Consider the following 12727-nt stretch of genomic DNA (forward strand, 5'->3'; position numbering starts at 1 on the left):
AACTAAATCTATCACACAATCACATCAAGCAGCTGAAATGACAGAAAACGATCTACATTTTTGTTTGTTTTACCTTGGATTATATTGCCATTTCTTTGGATATATCCATTACAATGACCCTGATAAATGAATTTGCCTGGCTCAGAGAAGCTGTCAGTCTGGTCACATTCATACAGATCGCATGGTGGAGGTCCCCAAAAAAACAGCAACATTGATCCACAGGTCGGAGAGGTAGACAGCAAGGTTTAGACAAACCTCAACTGTTTCAAACCAAATGCTAGCCTCTGGGCATTGGGAAATATTGAATATTACAAAATGTTTCCGCCCGGTTTCGAACCGGGGACCTTTCGCGTGTGAGGCAAATGTGATAACCACTACACTACGGAAACCGAATGATTGGAAAACTAAGGGTGTGACTGACTTTCGCGTGTGAGGCGAACGTGATAACCAATACACTACTGAAACTAAAGTCTGAATAGCAAATACTGAGAAGTGCAAAGGACCAATTTGTTAAAATGTGTTTCCACCCGGTCTCGAACCAGGGACCTTTCCCGTGTTAGGCAAACGTGATAACCACTACACTACGGAAACCCAATGAGTGGAATACTAAGGGTGTGGCTGACTTTGGCTGGGTGGGACATTTATCGCTCTCAGAACCTAATGAAATCAGAAATTACTTAGTCAATTAATTAAACAATAAGGCTTGAGAAGCCCGGGAATTATTGTGTGCAGCGGCTCTTGGAAGAGGCTTGGTGGTTCAAAACTTCTTCCATTTAAGAGTGATGGAAGCCACTGTGTTCTTGGGTACCTTCAATGCTGCAGAAATGACCAATCATTTGAATTTACCACAGGTGGACTCCAACCAAGTTGAAGAAACATCTCAAGGATGATCAATGGAAACAGGATGGACCTGAGCTCAATTTCCAGCCTCATAGCAAAGGGTCTGAAAACGTACGTAAATAAGGTATTTTTAAAATATTTAATGGGTATTATGGCTCTTTCTGTGGTACTCAATTTGGGATATTATGTGAGGTAGACATGAGAAGCCGGGAATTATCGTGTGCAGCCGAAACTTGGAAGAGGCTTGGTGGTTCCAAACTTCTTCTATTTAAGAGTGATGGAAGCCACTGTGTTCTTGGGTACCTTCAATGCTGCAGAAATGACCAATCATTTGAATTTACCACAGGTGGACTCCAATCAAGTTGAAGAAACATCTCAAGGATGATCAATGGAAACAGGATGGACCTGAGCTCAATTTCCAGCCTCATAGCAAAGGGTCTGAAAATGTATGTAAATAAGGTATTTTTTAAATATTTTTTTCATTAATAAAAACTATATGTTATCGCTTTGTCATTATGTGGTATTGTGTGTAGATAGATTTTATTTTATTTCATCCATTTTAGTATAAGGCTGTAACGTAACAAAATGTGGAAAAAAGTAAGGGGTCTGAAAACTTTCCGAATGCACTGTACCTATGCAAGCTAGCTTCTTTTCCTTTGCTAGCCAGCCAACTAAATCTATCACACAATCACATCAAGCAGCTGAAATGACAGAAAACGATCTACATTTTTGTTTGTTTTACCTTGGATTATATTGCCATTTCTTTGGATATATCCATTACAATGACCCTGATAAATGAATTTGCCTGGCTCAGAGAAGCTGTCAGTCTGGTCACATTCATACAGATCGCATGGTGGAGGTCCCCAAAAAAACAGCAACATTGATCCACAGGTCGGAGAGGTAGACAGCAAGGTTTAGACAAACCTCAACTGTTTCAAACCAAATGCTAGCCTCTGGGCATTGGGAAATATTGAATATTACAAAATGTTTCCGCCCGGTTTCGAACCGGGGACCTTTCGCGTGTGAGGCAAATGTGATAACCACTACACTACGGAAACCGAATGATTGGAAAACTAAGGGTGTGACTGACTTTCGCGTGTGAGGCGAACGTGATAACCAATACACTACTGAAACTAAAGTCTGAATAGCAAATACTGAGAAGTGCGAAGGACAAATTTGTTAAAATGTGTTTCCACCCGGTCTCGAACCGGGGACCTTTCCCGTGTTAGGCAAACGTGATAACCACTACACTACGGAAACCCAATGAGTGGAATACTAAGGGTGTGGCTGACTTTGGCTGGGTGGGACATTTATCGCTCTCAGAACCTAATGAAATCAGAAATTACTTAGTCAATTAATTAAACAATAAGGCTTGAGAAGCCGGGAATTATTGTGTGCAGCGGCTCTTGGAAGAGGCTTGGTGGTTCAAAACTTCTTCCATTTAAGAGTGATGGAAGCCACTGTGTTCTTGGGTACCTTCAATGCTGCAGAAATGACCAATCATTTGAATTTACCACAGGTGGACTCCAATCAAGTTGAAGAAACTTCTCAAGGATGATCAATGGAAACAGGATGGACCTGAGCTCAATTTCCAGCCTCATAGCAAAGGGTCTGAAAACGTACGTAAATAAGGTATTTTAAAAATATTTAATGGGTATTATGGCTCTTTCTGTGGTACTCAATTTGGGATATTATGTGAGGTAGACATGAGAAGCCGGGAATTATCGTGTGCAGCCGAAACTTGGAAGAGGCTTGGTGGTTCCAAACTTCTTCTATTTAAGAGTGATGGAAGCCACTGTGTTCTTGGGTACCTTCAATGCTGCAGAAATGACCAATCATTTGAATTTACCACAGGTGGACTCCAATCAAGTTGAAGAAACATCTCAAGGATGATCAATGGAAACAGGATGGACCTGAGCTCAATTTCCAGCCTCATAGCAAAGGGTCTGAAAATGTATGTAAATAAGGTATTTTTAAAATATTTTTTTCATTAATAAAAACTATATGTTATCGCTTTGTCATTATGTGGTATTGTGTGTAGATAGATTTTATTTTATTTCATCCATTTTAGTATAAGGCTGTAACGTAACAAAATGTGGAAAAAAGTAAGGGGTCTGAAAACTTTCCGAATGCACTGTACCTATGCAAGCTAGCTTCTTTTCCTTTGCTAGCCAGCCAACTCAATCTATCACACAATCACATCAAGCAGCTGAAATGACAGAAAACGATCTACATTTTTGTTTGTTTTACCTTGGATTATATTGCCATTTCTTTGGATATATCCATTACAATGACCCTGATAAATGAATTTGCCTGGCTCAGAGAAGCTGTCAGTCTGGTCACATTCATACAGATCGCATGGTGGAGGTCCCCAAAAAAACAGCAACATTGATCCACAGGTCGGAGAGGTAGACAGCAAGGTTTAGACAAACCTCAACTGTTTCAAACCAAATGCTAGCCTCTGGGCATTGGGAAACATTGAATATTACAAAATGTTTCCGCCCGGTTTCGAACCGGGGACCTTTCGCGTGTGAGGCGAATGTGATAACCACTACACTACGGAAACCGAATGATTGGAAAACTAAGGGTGTGACTGACTTTCGCGTGTGAGGCGAACGTGATAACCAATACACTACTGAAACTAAAGTCTGAATAGCAAATACTGAGAAGTGCGAAGGACAAATTTGTTAAAATGTGTTTCCACCCGGTCTCGAACCGGGGACCTTTCCCGTGTTAGGCGAACGTGATAACCACTACACTACGGAAACCCAATGAGTGGAATACTAAGGGTGTGGCTGACTTTGGCTGGGTGGGACATTTATCGCTCTCAGAACCTAATGAAATCAGAAATTACTTAGTCAATTAATTAAACAATAAGGCTTGAGAAGCCGGGAATTATTGTGTGCAGCGGCTCTTGGAAGAGGCTTGGTGGTTCAAAACTTCTTCCATTTAAGAGTGATGGAAGCCACTGTGTTCTTGGGTACCTTCAATGCTGCAGAAATGACCAATCATTTGAATTTACCACAGGTGGACTCCAATCAAGTTGAAGAAACTTCTCAAGGATGATCAATGGAAACAGGATGGACCTGAGCTCAATTTCCAGCCTCATAGCAAAGGGTCTGAAAACGTACGTAAATAAGGTATTTTAAAAATATTTAATGGGTATTATGGCTCTTTCTGTGGTACTCAATTTGGGATATTATGTGAGGTAGACATGAGAAGCCGGGAATTATCGTGTGCAGCCGAAACTTGGAAGAGGCTTGGTGGTTCCAAACTTCTTCTATTTAAGAGTGATGGAAGCCACTGTGTTCTTGGGTACCTTCAATGCTGCAGAAATGACCAATCATTTGAATTTACCACAGGTGGACTCCAATCAAGTTGAAGAAACATCTCAAGGATGATCAATGGAAACAGGATGGACCTGAGCTCAATTTCCAGCCTCATAGCAAAGGGTCTGAAAATGTATGTAAATAAGGTATTTTTAAAATATTTTTTTCATTAATAAAAACTATATGTTATCGCTTTGTCATTATGTGGTATTGTGTGTAGATAGATTTTATTTTATTTCATCCATTTTAGTATAAGGCTGTAACGTAACAAAATGTGGAAAAAAGTAAGGGGTCTGAAAACTTTCCGAATGCACTGTACCTATGCAAGCTAGCTTCTTTTCCTTTGCTAGCCAGCCAACTAAATCTATCACACAATCACATCAAGCAGCTGAAATGACAGAAAACGATCTACATTTTTGTTTGTTTTACCTTGGATTATATTGCCATTTCTTTGGATATATCCATTACAATGACCCTGATAAATGAATTTGCCTGGCTCAGAGAAGCTGTCAGTCTGGTCACATTCATACAGATCGCATGGTGGAGGTCCCCAAAAAAACAGCAACATTGATCCACAGGTCGGAGAGGTAGACAGCAAGGTTTAGACAAACCTCAACTGTTTCAAACCAAATGCTAGCCTCTGGGCATTGGGAAATATTGAATATTACAAAATGTTTCCGCCCGGTTTCGAACCAGGGACCTTTCGCGTGTGAGGCGAATGTGATAACCACTACACTACGGAAACCGAATGATTGGAAAACTAAGGGTGTGACTGACTTTCGCGTGTGAGGCGAACGTGATAACCAATACACTACTGAAACTAAAGTCTGAATAGCAAATACTGAGAAGTGCGAAGGACCAATTTGTTAAAATGTGTTTCCGCCCGGTCTCGAAACCGGGACCTTTCGCGTGTTAGGCGAACGTGATAACCACTACACTACGGAAACCCAATGAGTGGAATACTAAGGGTGTGGCTGACTTTGGCTGGGTGGGACATTTATCGCTCTCAGAACCTAATGAAATCAGAAATTACTTAGTCAATTAATTAAACAATAAGGCTTGAGAAGCCGGGAATTATTGTGTGCAGCGGCTCTTGGAAGAGGCTTGGTGGTTCAAAACTTCTTCCATTTAAGAGTGATGGAAGCCACTGTGTTCTTGGGTACCTTCAATGCTGCAGAAATGACCAATCATTTGAATTTACCACAGGTGGACTCCAATCAAGTTGAAGAAACATCTCAAGGATGATCAATGGAAACAGGATGGACCTGAGCTCAATTTCCAGCTTCATAGCAAAGGGTCTGAAAACGTACGTAAATAAGGTATTTTTAAAATATTTAATGGGTATTATGGCTCTTTCTGTGGTACTCAATTTGGGATATTATGTGAGGTAGACATGAGAAGCCGGGAATTATCGTGTGCAGCCGAAACTTGGAAGAGGCTTGGTGGTTCCAAACTTCTTCTATTTAAGAGTGATGGAAGCCACTGTGTTCTTGGGTACCTTCAATGCTGCAGAAATGACCAATCATTTGAATTTACCACAGGTGGACTCCAATCAAGTTGAAGAAACATCTCAAGGATGATCAATGGAAACAGGATGGACCTGAGCTCAATTTCCAGCCTCATAGCAAAGGGTCTGAAAATGTATGTAAATAAGGTATTTTTAAAATATTTTTTTCATTAATAAAAACTATATGTTATCGCTTTGTCATTATGTGGTATTGTGTGTAGATAGATTTTATTTTATTTCATCCATTTTAGTATAAGGCTGTAACGTATCAAAATGTGGAAAAAAGTAAGGGGTCTGAAAACTTTCCGAATGCACTGTACCTATGCAAGCTAGCTTCTTTTCCTTTGCTAGCCAGCCAACTAAATCTATCACACAATCACATCAAGCAGCTGAAATGACAGAAAACGATCTACATTTTTGTTTGTTTTACCTTGGATTATATTGCCATTTCTTTGGATATATCCATTACAATGACCCTGATAAATGAATTTGCCTGGCTCAGAGAAGCTGTCAGTCTGGTCACATTCATACAGATCGCATGGTGGAGGTCCCCAAAAAAACAGCAACATTGATCCACAGGTCGGAGAGGTAGACAGCAAGGTTTAGACAAACCTCAACTGTTTCAAACCAAATGCTAGCCTCTGGGCATTGGGAAATATTGAATATTACAAAATGTTTCCACCCGGTTTCGAACCGGGGACCTTTCGCGTGTGAGGCGAATGTGATAACCACTACACTACGGAAACCGAATGATTGGAAAACTAAGGGTGTGACTGACTTTCGCGTGTGAGGCGAACGTGATAACCAATACACTACTGAAACTAAAGTCTGAATAGCAAATACTGAGAAGTGCGAAGGACCAATTTGTTAAAATGTGTTTCCGCCCGGTCTCGAACCCGGGACCTTTCGCGTGTTAGGCGAACGTGATAACCACTACACTACGGAAACCCAATGAGTGGAATACTAAGGGTGTGGCTGACTTTGGCTGGGTGGGACATTTATCGCTCTCAGAACCTAATGAAATCAGAAATTACTTAGTCAATTAATTAAACAATAAGGCTTGAGAAGCCGGGAATTATTGTGTGCAGCGGCTCTTGGAAGAGGCTTGGTGGTTCAAAACTTCTTCCATTTAAGAGTGATGGAAGCCACTGTGTTCTTGGGTACCTTCAATGCTGCAGAAATGACCAATCATTTGAATTTACCACAGGTGGACTCCAATCAAGTTGAAGAAACATCTCAAGGATGATCAATGGAAACAGGATGGACCTGAGCTCAATTTCCAGCTTCATAGCAAAGGGTCTGAAAACGTACGTAAATAAGGTATTTTTAAAATATTTAATGGGTATTATGGCTCTTTCTGTGGTACTCAATTTGGGATATTATGTGAGGTAGACATGAGAAGCCGGGAATTATCGTGTGCAGCCGAAACTTGGAAGAGGCTTGGTGGTTCCAAACTTCTTCTATTTAAGAGTGATGGAAGCCACTGTGTTCTTGGGTACCTTCAATGCTGCAGAAATGACCAATCATTTGAATTTACCACAGGTGGACTCCAATCAAGTTGAAGAAACATCTCAAGGATGATCAATGGAAACAGGATGGACCTGAGCTCAATTTCCAGCCTCATAGCAAAGGGTCTGAAAATGTATGTAAATAAGGTATTTTTAAAATATTTTTTTCATTAATAAAAACTATATGTTATCGCTTTGTCATTATGTGGTATTGTGTGTAGATAGATTTTATTTTATTTCATCCATTTTAGTATAAGGCTGTAACGTAACAAAATGTGGAAAAAAGTAAGGGGTCTGAAAACTTTCCGAATGCACTGTACCTATGCAAGCTAGCTTCTTTTCCTTTGCTAGCCAGCCAACTAAATCTATCACACAATCACATCAAGCAGCTGAAATGACAGAAAACGATCTACATTTTTGTTTGTTTTACCTTGGATTATATTGCCATTTCTTTGGATATATCCATTACAATGACCCTGATAAATGAATTTGCCTGGCTCAGAGAAGCTGTCAGTCTGGTCACATTCATACAGATCGCATGGTGGAGGTCCCCAAAAAAACAGCAACATTGATCCACAGGTCGGAGAGGTAGACAGCAAGGTTTAGACAAACCTCAACTGTTTCAAACCAAATGCTAGCCTCTGGGCATTGGGAAATATTGAATATTACAAAATGTTTCCGCCCGGTTTCGAACCGGGGACCTTTCGCGTGTGAGGCGAATGTGATAACCACTACACTACGGAAACCGAATGATTGGAAAACTAAGGGTGTGACTGACTTTCGCGTGTGAGGCGAACGTGATAACCAATACACTACTGAAACTAAAGTCTGAATAGCAAATACTGAGAAGTGCGAAGGACCAATTTGTTAAAATGTGTTTCCGCCCGGTCTCGAACCGGGGACCTTTCGCGTGTTAGGCGAACGTGATAACCACTACACTACGGAAACCCAATGAGTGGAATACTAAGGGTGTGGCTGACTTTGGCTGGGTGGGACATTTATCGCTCTCAGAACCTAATGAAATCAGAAATTACTTAGTCAATTAATTAAACAATAAGGCTTGAGAAGCCGGGAATTATTGTGTGCAGCGGCTCTTGGAAGAGGCTTGGTGGTTCAAAACTTCTTCCATTTAAGAGTGATGGAAGCCACTGTGTTCTTGGGTACCTTCAATGCTGCAGAAATGACCAATCATTTGAATTTACCACAGGTGGACTCTAATCAAGTTGAAGAAACATCTCAAGGATGATCAATGGAAACAGGATGGACCTGAGCTCAATTTCCAGCCTCATAGCAAAGGGTCTGAAAATGTATGTAAATAAGGTATTTTTAAAATATTTTTTTCATTAATAAAAACTATATGTTATCGCTTTGTCATTTTGTGGTATTGTGTGTAGATTGATTTTATTTTATTTCATCCATTTTAGTATAAGGCTGTAACGTAACAAAATGTGGAAAAATGTAAGGGGTCTGAAAACTTTCCGAATGCACTGTACCTATGCAGGCTAGCTTCTTTTCCTTTGCTAGCCAGCCAACTAAATCTATCACACAATCACATCAAGCAGCTGAAATGACAGAAAACGATCTACATTTTTGTTTGTTTTACCTTGGATTATATTGCCATTTCTTTGGATATATCCATTACAATGACCCTGATAAATGAATTTGCCTGGCTCAGAGAAGCTGTCAGTCTGGTCACATTCATACAGATCGCATGGTGGAGGTCCCCAAAAAAACAGCAACATTGATCCACAGGTCGGAGAGGTAGACAGCAAGGTTTAGACAAACCTCAACTGTTTCAAACCAAATGCTAGCCTCTGGGCATTGGGAAATATTGAATATTACAAAATGTTTCCGCCCGGTTTCGAACCGGGGACCTTTCGCGTGTGAGGCGAATGTGATAACCACTACACTACGGAAACCGAATGATTGGAAAACTAAGGGTGTGACTGACTTTCGCGTGTGAGGCGAACGTGATAACCAATACACTACTGAAACTAAAGTCTGAATAGCAAATACTGAGAAGTGCGAAGGACCAATTTGTTAAAATGTGTTTCCGCCCGGTCTCGAACCGGGGACCTTTCGCGTGTTAGGCGAACGTGATAACCACTACACTACGGAAACCCAATGAGTGGAATACTAAGGGTGTGGCTGACTTTGGCTGGGTGGGACATTTATCGCTCTCAGAACCTAATGAAATCAGAAATTACTTAGTCAATTAATTAAACAATAAGGCTTGAGAAGCCGGGAATTATTGTGTGCAGCGGCTCTTGGAAGAGGCTTGGTGGTTCAAAACTTCTTCCATTTAAGAGTGATGGAAGCCACTGTGTTCTTGGGTACCTTCAATGCTGCAGAAATGACCAATCATTTGAATTTACCACAGGTGGACTCTAATCAAGTTGAAGAAACATCTCAAGGATGATCAATGGAAACAGGATGGACCTGAGCTCAATTTCCAGCCTCATAGCAAAGGGTCTGAAAATGTATGTAAATAAGGTATTTTTAAAATATTTTTTTCATTAATAAAAACTATATGTTATCGCTTTGTCATTTTGTGGTATTGTGTGTAGATTGATTTTATTTTATTTCATCCATTTTAGTATAAGGCTGTAACGTAACAAAATGTGGAAAAATGTAAGGGGTCTGAAAACTTTCCGAATGCACTGTACCTATGCAGGCTAGCTTCTTTTCCTTTGCTAGCCAGCCAACTAAATCTATCACACAATCACATCAAGCAGCTGAAATGACAGAAAACGATCTACATTTTTGTTTGTTTTACCTTGGATTATATTGCCATTTCTTTGGATATATCCATTACAATGACCCTGATAAATGAATTTGCCTGGCTCAGAGAAGCTGTCAGTCTGGTCACATTCATACAGATCGCATGGTGGAGGTCCCCAAAAAAACGGCAACATTGATCCACAGGTCGGAGAGGTGGACAGCAAGGTTTAGACAAACCTCAACTGTTTCAAACCAAATGCTAGCCTCTGGGCATTGGGAAATATTGAATATTACAAAATGTTTCCGCCCGGTTTCGAACCGGGGACCTTTCGCGTGTGAGGCGAACGTGATAACCACTACACTACGGAAACCGAATGTTTGGAAAACTAAGGGTGTGACTGACTTTCGCGTGTGAGGCGAACGTGATAACCAATATACTACTGAAACTAAAGTCTGAATAGCAAATACTGAAAAGTGCGAAGGACCAATTTGTTAAAATGTGTTTCCGCCCGGTCTCGAACCGGGGACCTTTCGCGTGTTAGGCGAACGTGATAACCACTACACTACGGAAACCCAATGAGTGGAGTACTAAGGGTGTGGCTGACTTTGGCTGGGTGGGACATTTATCGCTCTCAGAACCTAATGAAATCAGAAATTACTTAGTCAATTAATTAAACAATAAGGCTTGAGAAGCCGGGAATTATTGTGTGCAGCGGCTCTTGGAAGAGGCTTGGTGGTTCAAAACTTCTTCCATTTAAGAGTGATGGAAGCCACTGTGTTCTTGGGTACCTTCAATGCTGCAGAAATGACCAATCATTTGAATTTACCACAGGTGGACTCTAATCAAGTTGAAGAAACATCTCAAGGATGATCAATGGAAACAGGATGGACCTGAGCTCAATTTCCAGCCTCATAGCAAAGGGTCTGAAAATGTATGTAAATAAGGTATTTTTAAAATATTTTTTTCATTAATAAAAACTATATGTTATCGCTTTGTCATTTTGTGGTATTGTGTGTAGATTGATTTTATTTTATTTCATCCATTTTAGTATAAGGCTGTAACGTAACAAAATGTGGAAAAATGTAAGGGGTCTGAAAACTTTCCGAATGCACTGTACCTATGCAGGCTAGCTTCTTTTCCTTTGCTAGCCAGCCAACTAAATCTATCACACAATCACATCAAGCAGCTGAAATGACAGAAAACGATCTACATTTTTGTTTGTTTTACCTTGGATTATATTGCCATTTCTTTGGATATATCCATTACAATGACCCTGATAAATGAATTTGCCTGGCTCAGAGAAGCTGTCAGTCTGGTCACATTCATACAGATCTCATGGTGGAGGTCCCCCAAAAAACGGCAACATTGATCCACAGGTCGGAGAGGTAGACAGTAAGGTTTAGACAAACCTCAACTGTTTCAAACCAAATGCTAGCCTCTGGGCATTGGGAAATATTGAAAATTACAAAATGTTTCCGCCCGGTTTCGAACCGGGGACCTTTCGCGTGTGAGGCGAACGTGATAACCACTACACTACGGAAACCGAATGATTGGAAAACTAAGGGTGTGACTGACTTTCGCGTGTGAGGCGAACGTGATAACCAATACACTACTGAAACTAAAGTCTGAATAGCAAATACTGAAAAGTGCGAAGGACCAATTTGTTAAAATGTGTTTCCGCCCGGTCTCGAACCGGGGACCTTTCGCGTGTTAGGCGAACGTGATAACCACTACACTACGGAAACCCAATGAGTGGAGTACTAAGGGTGTGGCTGACTTTGAACCGGGGACCTTTTGCGTGTGAGGCGAACGTGATAACCACTACACTACTGAAACCGAATGATTTGAAAACTAAGGGTGTGACTGACTTTCGCGTGTGAGGCGAACGTGATAACCAATACACTACTGAAACTAAAGTCTGAATAGCAAATACTGAGAAGTGCGAAGGACCAATTTGTTAAAATGTGTTTCCGCCCGGTCTCGAACCAGGGACCTTTCGCGTGTGAGGCGAACGTGGTAACCAATACACTCCTGAAACTAAAGTCTGAATAGCAAATACTGAGAAGTGCGAAGGACCAATTTGTTAAAATGTGTTTCCGCCCGGTCTCCAACCGGGGACCTTTCGCGTGTTAGGCGAACGTGATAACCACTACACTACGGAAACCCAATGACTGGAGTACTAAGGGTGTGGCTGACTTTGGCTGGGTGGGACATTTATCGCTCTCAGAACCTAATGAAATCAGAAATTACTTTGTCAATTAATTAATCAATAAGGCTTGAGAAGCCGGGAATTATTGTGTGCAGCGGCTCTTGGAAGAGGCTTGGTGGTTCAAAACTTCTTCCATTTAAGAGTGATGGAAGCCACTGTGTTCTTGGGTACCTTCAATGCTGCAGAAATGACCAATCATTTGAATTTACCACAGGTGGACTCCAATCAAGTTGAAGAAACATCTCAAGGATGATCAATGGAAACAGGATGGACCTGAGCTCAATTTCCAGCCTCATAGCAAAGGGTCTGAAAATGTATGTAAATAAGGTATTTTTAAAATATTTGTTTCATTAATAAAAACTATATGTTATCGCTTTGTCATTATGTGGTATTGTGTGTAGATAGATTTTATTTTATTTCATCCATTTTAGTCTAAGGCTGTAACGTAACAAAATGTGGAAAAAAGTAAGGGGTCTGAAAACTTTCCGAATGCACTGTACCTATGCAGGCTAGCTTCTTTTCCTTTGCTAGCCAGCCAACTAAATCTATCACACAATCACATCAAGCAGCTGAAATGACAGAAAACGATCTACATTTTTGTTTGTTTTACCT

General features: G+C 40.7%; 19 non-coding genes across 19 annotated transcripts; all 19 read right to left on the reverse strand.

Moving 5' to 3' along the window:
- Positions 1 to 316: 316 nt before the first annotated feature.
- trnav-cac lies at positions 317 to 389 on the reverse strand. The gene has a single exon. It is a non-coding gene; the product is annotated as a tRNA-Val (tRNA).
- Positions 390 to 518: 129 nt separating this feature from the next.
- Positions 519 to 591, reverse strand: trnav-aac. Its single transcript has one exon. It is a non-coding gene; the product is annotated as a tRNA-Val (tRNA).
- Positions 592 to 1825: 1234 nt separating this feature from the next.
- On the reverse strand, positions 1826 to 1898 carry trnav-cac. The gene has a single exon. It is a non-coding gene; the product is annotated as a tRNA-Val (tRNA).
- A 129-nt stretch (positions 1899 to 2027) lies between these two features.
- Positions 2028 to 2100, reverse strand: trnav-aac. Its single transcript has one exon. It is a non-coding gene; the product is annotated as a tRNA-Val (tRNA).
- Positions 2101 to 3333: 1233 nt separating this feature from the next.
- Positions 3334 to 3406, reverse strand: trnav-cac. The gene has a single exon. It is a non-coding gene; the product is annotated as a tRNA-Val (tRNA).
- A 129-nt stretch (positions 3407 to 3535) lies between these two features.
- trnav-aac lies at positions 3536 to 3608 on the reverse strand. Its single transcript has one exon. It is a non-coding gene; the product is annotated as a tRNA-Val (tRNA).
- Positions 3609 to 4841: 1233 nt separating this feature from the next.
- Positions 4842 to 4914, reverse strand: trnav-cac. The gene has a single exon. It is a non-coding gene; the product is annotated as a tRNA-Val (tRNA).
- A 129-nt stretch (positions 4915 to 5043) lies between these two features.
- trnav-aac lies at positions 5044 to 5116 on the reverse strand. The gene has a single exon. It is a non-coding gene; the product is annotated as a tRNA-Val (tRNA).
- Positions 5117 to 6349: 1233 nt separating this feature from the next.
- On the reverse strand, positions 6350 to 6422 carry trnav-cac. The gene has a single exon. It is a non-coding gene; the product is annotated as a tRNA-Val (tRNA).
- Positions 6423 to 6551: 129 nt separating this feature from the next.
- On the reverse strand, positions 6552 to 6624 carry trnav-aac. The gene has a single exon. It is a non-coding gene; the product is annotated as a tRNA-Val (tRNA).
- A 1233-nt stretch (positions 6625 to 7857) lies between these two features.
- trnav-cac lies at positions 7858 to 7930 on the reverse strand. The gene has a single exon. It is a non-coding gene; the product is annotated as a tRNA-Val (tRNA).
- Positions 7931 to 8059: 129 nt separating this feature from the next.
- Positions 8060 to 8132, reverse strand: trnav-aac. The gene has a single exon. It is a non-coding gene; the product is annotated as a tRNA-Val (tRNA).
- An 898-nt stretch (positions 8133 to 9030) lies between these two features.
- trnav-cac lies at positions 9031 to 9103 on the reverse strand. The gene has a single exon. It is a non-coding gene; the product is annotated as a tRNA-Val (tRNA).
- A 129-nt stretch (positions 9104 to 9232) lies between these two features.
- On the reverse strand, positions 9233 to 9305 carry trnav-aac. The gene has a single exon. It is a non-coding gene; the product is annotated as a tRNA-Val (tRNA).
- An 898-nt stretch (positions 9306 to 10203) lies between these two features.
- Positions 10204 to 10276, reverse strand: trnav-cac. Its single transcript has one exon. It is a non-coding gene; the product is annotated as a tRNA-Val (tRNA).
- A 129-nt stretch (positions 10277 to 10405) lies between these two features.
- On the reverse strand, positions 10406 to 10478 carry trnav-aac. The gene has a single exon. It is a non-coding gene; the product is annotated as a tRNA-Val (tRNA).
- Positions 10479 to 11376: 898 nt separating this feature from the next.
- trnav-cac lies at positions 11377 to 11449 on the reverse strand. The gene has a single exon. It is a non-coding gene; the product is annotated as a tRNA-Val (tRNA).
- Positions 11450 to 11578: 129 nt separating this feature from the next.
- trnav-aac lies at positions 11579 to 11651 on the reverse strand. Its single transcript has one exon. It is a non-coding gene; the product is annotated as a tRNA-Val (tRNA).
- A 346-nt stretch (positions 11652 to 11997) lies between these two features.
- On the reverse strand, positions 11998 to 12070 carry trnav-aac. Its single transcript has one exon. It is a non-coding gene; the product is annotated as a tRNA-Val (tRNA).
- Between the last annotated feature and the right edge of the window lie 657 nt (positions 12071 to 12727).

The sequence above is a fragment of the Oncorhynchus mykiss genome, chromosome 8 (assembly GCF_013265735.2).
Source record: "Oncorhynchus mykiss isolate Arlee chromosome 8, USDA_OmykA_1.1, whole genome shotgun sequence".
NCBI lineage: Eukaryota > Metazoa > Chordata > Actinopteri > Salmoniformes > Salmonidae > Oncorhynchus > Oncorhynchus mykiss.